This window comes from Silene latifolia, chromosome X, assembly GCF_048544455.1.
Source record: "Silene latifolia isolate original U9 population chromosome X, ASM4854445v1, whole genome shotgun sequence".
NCBI lineage: Eukaryota > Viridiplantae > Streptophyta > Magnoliopsida > Caryophyllales > Caryophyllaceae > Silene > Silene latifolia.
The window spans coordinates 133,614,771-133,621,678 of NC_133537.1; positions in this window are offsets into that span (position 1 = coordinate 133,614,771).

Consider the following 6,908-nt stretch of genomic DNA (forward strand, 5'->3'; position numbering starts at 1 on the left):
CTCTACTTTTGCTTAGTTTAGCCAAATTTTGTCATATGTATTTTTTTACAAATATTAATTTATCCTATGGTTGTGTTTTTGTGAAATCATAATGTTTTGTATCTTTGATTGTTAATATATTTTTGACCTAGTACCTGTTCAGGGATTACACATTAGGTGTAATTCTTGAATAGTCCCCGTTTTGGGACTGTCTTTGAATCTTTTATGCCATTTAGGTGGTAAATACTCAATTTTTTTCTTGATTGTTATGAGACAAAATTTGGTTGACATTTCCTTTAATGTTCTCCGAATACATATGTAGAGTGAGCATTCATTCTAAATATTGTATTTGGAGAACTGTAAGGAAGTGCTGCCGAATTTTTGTCTCATTACAATCAAGAAAAAAAATTGGGTATTTACTAATGGTATGAAAGATTTAAAGATGGGTTTAGGTTGGAGAGATAAGGACCCCAATACTGAAAGTATTTTTTTTGCAGGTTGTGGTTGTTGTTGTTGTTGTTGTTGTTGTTGTTGTCGTTGTTGTTGTTGTTGTTGTTGTTGTTGTTGTTGTTGTTGTTGTTGTTGTTGTATGAAAGATTCAAAGATGAGTTTATGAATGCTCTTACCATTTTTATTAATAATTTTTATTTACTAATATATATGTAGATTTGCAATGAAGAGATTAGAACGAAACTGGATGTATGAAAGGTTGGATTCCAATAAAAAATTAAGGAAGGAATTCGTAATAGGGGTTAATAAATTCATTGATTATGTTAAGCAACAAGACGAATTCATTAGAAATAAATAAAATAGGTGTCCATGTAGTAAGTGAAAAAATAAAAAAAATTTAGTTGAACAAGAAGTACGAAAACACCTTGGTCTAAAGGGTTTTTGTGACAACTATTATGATTGGGTGTGTCACAGAGAGAAATTCCCCGTTGAGTAAGAGGAAATGGCAATGCCCACTGACAATCCTTATAGGGATATGGTAGAGGATGTGTTGCGCGATATCATTGATCAAATTAGGGAAGAAGCTCTTAATGTCGAGGTGGTTGATGAATCTCCAAATCCCAATGTATTAGCCTTTTTTCAAATGTTAAAACGTGTCGAGCAACCTGTCTACGAGGGATGTCGACTCTCATTGCTACAGTCGGCTGCAAGGCTTGTCACTCTGAAATGTGAATTCAACTTATCCCATAAATGTGTAGATGGTTTCACGTCACTCATGGGAGACCTTCTTCCTCAAGATCATATTTTGATGCGTAACTTCTATGAAACCAAAAATGTTCTCAAAGCTCTTCAACTTCCTCATGAAAAGATAGATGCATGTTTTAATGAATGTATGCTTTTTTGGATAAACGACGCTCTTCTTGACAAGTGTAGAAAATGTGGTAGAGCTAGGTACAAAAGTGCAAAGAATGCAAATGGCAAAAGGGTCCCCGAAAATTTCTTAAATTATTTCCCAATAGGGCCACGTTTGCAAAGAATTTATGCCACAAAAAATCTCGCGGAACAAATGCGTTGGCATTATGAAAACCCCCGAGTTAGTGGGACAATGTCTCATCCAAGTGACAGTGAGGCGTGGAAACATTTTGATCATCTTCATCCTTCTTTTGCATCTGAGCCTCGGAATGTTAGACTTGGACTTTGCACCGATGGTTTCTCGGCTTTTGGGCCATTCGGGAACTGTTATTCATGCTGGCCGGTGATGCTTACACCTTACAATTTACCACCCTGGCTATGCATGAAAAGACAATTTATGTTCTTAACATTAATTATTCCTGGACCAAAGAGTCCCAAACAAAACCTTGACGTCTATTTACAGCCTTTAATTCACGAGTTGAAGCAATTGTGGGACACGGGATTGTTTACATATGACGTGTCTAGGAAACAAAATTTAGACTTAAGAGCCGAACTCCTATGGACGATCAACGACTTTCCTGCTTATGGCATGTTATCTGGTTGGTCAACTGCTGGTGAGAATGCATGTCCATGTTGTACGAAAAAAGAGACTAAATCGACTTGGCTTTAGCATAGCAGAAAATGGAGTTGGTTTGATTGTCATAGACAATATTTAGACACTGATCATACTTTTCGCAAGGATAAGGTCTACTTTCGAAAAGGAAGAATAGAGACCGATGTTGCTGGAACGAGGTTATCGAGCGAAAAAGTGTGGGAATGTGTGAAAGATTTACCAAAAATCGTGGATGCATCTGACCATGAATTGAGAACGGTTAAAGCGAAACGAATTGGGTGGTGGAAACAAAGTATTTTTTGGTAGTTCCATATTGGAGCACACTACTAATTCGACATAACCTTGATGTCTTGCATATTGAGAAATTTTTTTTCGAACAACTAATTCACACGGTGATGGATAGAAAAGACAAGACAATCTTGAACCCAAATGCACAAAAAGACATGTTACAACTTTGTTCAAGGTCGCGAAAGGCTGATTCAGTCGTTTTGAAAAAAGAGCAGAAGAAAGTGTTGTGTGATTGGATATGTAATTTAAAGTTTCCAGACGGCTATGCTTCAGATTTGAGAAGATGTGTCGATATGAATGAGTTGAAGCTACATGGCTTAAAAAGCCATGACTGTCATGTGTTTATGGAGCGTTTACTGCCGGTTGCTTTAAGGCACCTTCTCCCTAAAAATGAGTGGAATGCCATAACTGAGATTAGTCAATTTTTCAGAGACTTGTGCACTTCATCAGTACAAATTGAAAAAATAACAAGTCTCGAGAAAAATATCGTCGAGATAATCTGCAAATTGGAAAAAATACTTCCACCTTCATTTTTTAACTCAATGGAACATCTGCCAATTCATTTGCCATATGAAGTGAAAGTGGGTGGTCCTGTGCAATATAGGTGGATGTATCCTTTTGAGAGGTAATATCAATATCTTTTATGAAGCCTTTTAAGGTTATTACTTAATTTCATTCATTCTTAACCAATTTTTTTGTAGATTCTTGAATCATTTGAAAAAAAAAATTGGAAATAAAGCTCGTGTTCAAGGGTCATTATGCAACGCATATTTGCTTGAAGAAATAGCAAATTTTTGTACTTTTTACTTTGAAGATCATATAGACACAAAGGCAAAAGACCTTGACATAGGTCAGAAAAAGGCGAAGTATTCTACCTTGGCCGAGCTATTTCAAGATCATGAGGGTACTACTTCTGGAAAATGTCGTGAAAGATTTTTGGAAGATAACGAATATGAACGTGCACACCTCTATGTTTTATCTAATTGTGATTCTGATGAGTTGAAACGTATGGAAAGGTAGGTGAAATTTTTTTTAATTTTAAACGTTGTTTCAAGTAAAACATGCAAAAATTAATTCCAAACTTTATTCGGCATTTTTGAATAGGTATTTTGAGGATTATATCAAAAGAGAATATCCTGAGGTTTCTATGGCCGAGGATATTTTGAACAAATTTGAAACAAAATTCCCTGACTGGCTTAGAGGTCAAGTAAGTAAATAATATATATTCTATAATGCTTATTTAAATTATATTATTATTGGTAAATAATTGGTTCATTATCATTAATTCTAGGTAAATAATTTAAAAGATCCAGTTGTAGTTGCCTTAGCAAATGGACCTTCAAGAAAAGTAAGAACATGGAAGCGTTATTCCATCAATGGATACAAATTTCGAGCTTTCATAGATGGGAAAGATTTGGAAAAGTCGACAATTAACAATGGAGTGTGTGTGAGTTCGACTGAAGGAGCTGACTACTATGGAACCCTAAATGAAGTTGTTGAGTTGTGTTATATCAAGAGAAAAACCCTTACAACGTTATTTTATTCAAATGTAATTGGATAGATAACTCAGAAAGAGGAATGCAAGTACATAAGGAATATAAACTTGTGGATGTTAATCGGAGCAAAAAATTTCCAAAATGTGACCCATTTGTGTTAGCATATCAAGTGGAACAAGTTTGCTATGCTCCTTATCCAAATATCAAAAGAGATAAAGATCAGTGGTCAGCAGTATTTAAAATAAAGGCAAGATCACAAGTTGATGCTCCCTCTTGATGAATCTATCTTTCAAGAAGATGTTAATAATGGTGATACAACATTGGCAATAATTGAAATAGAAGATGAGAATGAAAATGTGGAGGAGGAACAAGAAGAAATGCAAGGAGATGAAATGCAAGTATAGAATGATGATATGCAAGAGGAGGAAGATGAGGAAGAGTTAGGAGAGGAGGCTTTGAAGAAGTATTTAGAAGAAGATGATGATGAGGATTTTTTAGATTCGCTTTTTGAACGCAACGAAAACACTAATTTAAGTGATGATGATGATGATGATTAGGATTTATATTAGTTGTAGATGTTTTGTACCCTTTCTTTCAATCTTATTACTTTGTTGGTACTATTAGTTGTAGATGCCGTATGGCTTAATTTAATGAAATCTAGTTTGTTTTCATTCAATCTTACTTTTTATTCAATCTTATTTTTTACTTTGTTGCTATTATTTGATTACTTGACCGAGAGGGAGGGAGTACTATTTAATTTCTTACTTTGCCAATTTCTTATTTGGTTGCTATTATTTGATTATTTAATTTCTTACTTTGCCATTTTCTTATTTTGTTGCTATTATTTGATTATTTGATTTCTTTCTTTGCCAATTTGCCAATTTCTTATTTGGTTGCTATTATTTGATTATTTGATTTCTTACTTTGTCAATTTCTTATTTGGTTGCTATTATTTGATTTCTTACTTTGCCAATTTCTTATTTTGTTGCTATTATTTGATTATTTGATTTCTTACTTTGCCAATTTCTTACTTTGTTGCTATTATTTAATATTTTATTTTGTTGCTATTATTTGATTTCAAACAATGTTGAAGAATTTAGTTGGTTTCTATGGCGTCGAGGAGACGAAGACATGGCAGTAATAGTAATGCAGGAAACCAAGGACATGAAAACGAGAATGAAGAAATACCAGCAGGTCATCAACAAGAACAACAAAATGTGCCAGTTGACAAAATTCCTCTCGATTCTCTTGAGCAAGATGGCGTTTGGTAAGTATGTTATTTTTTCGTAATTAATTATTTTTATATAAATTTATATATATATATATATATATATTATATTGTCATTCTTTTTTTCAGGTTCAGTGATGAAAAAGTTGTGAACTTGATATCGAATAATATTGGATGCAACTACAAAGAACATGCTCCTAATTGGAAATCGGCGTCATCTACTCTAAAGAAGGATTGGTGGAATTGGTTTGAGGTATTAGCAATTGTCATTTAATTTAATATTAGGTATTTTATTAATTTATTTTATATTTATTTACAATGAAGTTTATTTTCTAACTTTATTGTTTATTGAACAGTGGCGTGTTAGTTACGATCCCCGTGACAAGGCAAGGGTTAAGAAGGCTTGGGAAGATGCCATGAAGACCCGTTTACGGCAAATGATTTATCGAGCTTATCATAAGGAAGAGCATGAAAAGCCGGATTGGATCAGTGTTGAGTTGCACCGTTAATTGAAGAATAGACCACTTGAAGATCCTAGTTTCACGGGAAGATCGGAGCAGAATTCGGCCAACCGTAGGTCGGGAAGTGACGAGAAAGGGAAGGTGTTGGCTACTCACGTAAAGGGTCGAAAAAGCACTTTGCAATATATGGACTCAATGGTAATTTCTTCACTTCCTTTTTTAGTTTATTACCTTTTTTTTCTTTAACTTTATTTAAAGTTAGTAATTATATTTAACAAGTGTTGTTGTTGTAGATTGATAAAGAAGGCAAAGGAGATATTCCGTCCGCTTTGCAGTTGTTGGTGAAGACAAGGAAGCATAGCACAAAAGGATGGTTATCCAAAAAAACTGGTCAACTCTTCGTAAGTTACTATAATTATTTAATTTTTAACTCATTTTTTCAATCATGATTATTTAGTAGATGGTATCTAATCTTTCGTTTTTTTATTAATATAGGGTAAAATCATCTCAAAGAAAACTCAGCTTCAGAGTCAAGGGGTCGAGAACATCGATGATAATGAGATTTATATTGAAGAACATGGAGGATTTGATAAGAAAGGTAGAGTACTTGGCGCGGGAAATGCAGCACCACAAATATGGGAGCACCACCGCCGCTCGACTGGTAACCTCTTTTCTACTCCTCATACTCCAGGTTTTGTTGGTAGAGTCGCAAAAGAGAATGCCCGACTTAAGCAAGTCGAGGCCGAACAATCTCAAAGGCTTGCGGCAATAGAGGAGTTCTTGAGCCAACAAGGTTTTACCACTCAAACTTGTAACCCCGGAGGTGTATCTCAAGCTAGAAATGACTTTGATGATGTTGGTGGCGACAATGCTAGGCCTACTCTTACTCCCATGTATTGATTAGTAGTTTTTAGTTGATTAGTAGTTATCACTTCTACCCCGTAGTTTATGGACTTATTTAGCTTTCTTTGTTGAACAATTATTGTACTAAACAGTTGTAAACCTTTTATTTTAAGTTAATGCGAAGACGTTGTTTGGAAATATCGTCTTGAACGAGTTGTGAATTTGTCAATTATTGGATTTTTTGTATGTTTGTAGGTAACCGGGAGTATATGTAATTGCTTTCAAAGCAATGGGGGAGCTGGAAAAGCGCTGTAAACCCCCTGGTTCATTCTGCCCTGTGACGGAATTTACGACGGATTTTCCGTCGCAAGTGTTGACTTTCTGGTTGACTTTGGGGACACGTGTCCCTTGAACAGTGATCTGCGACGAATTTTCCGTCGCAGATATTAACTTTCTGGTTGACTTAAGTGCCTACGTGGCCTGTATGAACAGTGATCTGCGACGGATTTTCCGTCGCAGATGTTGACTTTCTGGTTGACCCACGTGCCTACGTGGCCTCCCATGAACAGTGAACTGCGACGGAAATTCCGTCGCAAGTCCCTCTTTTGCGACGGGTTTCTGCGACGCTTTGATCCATC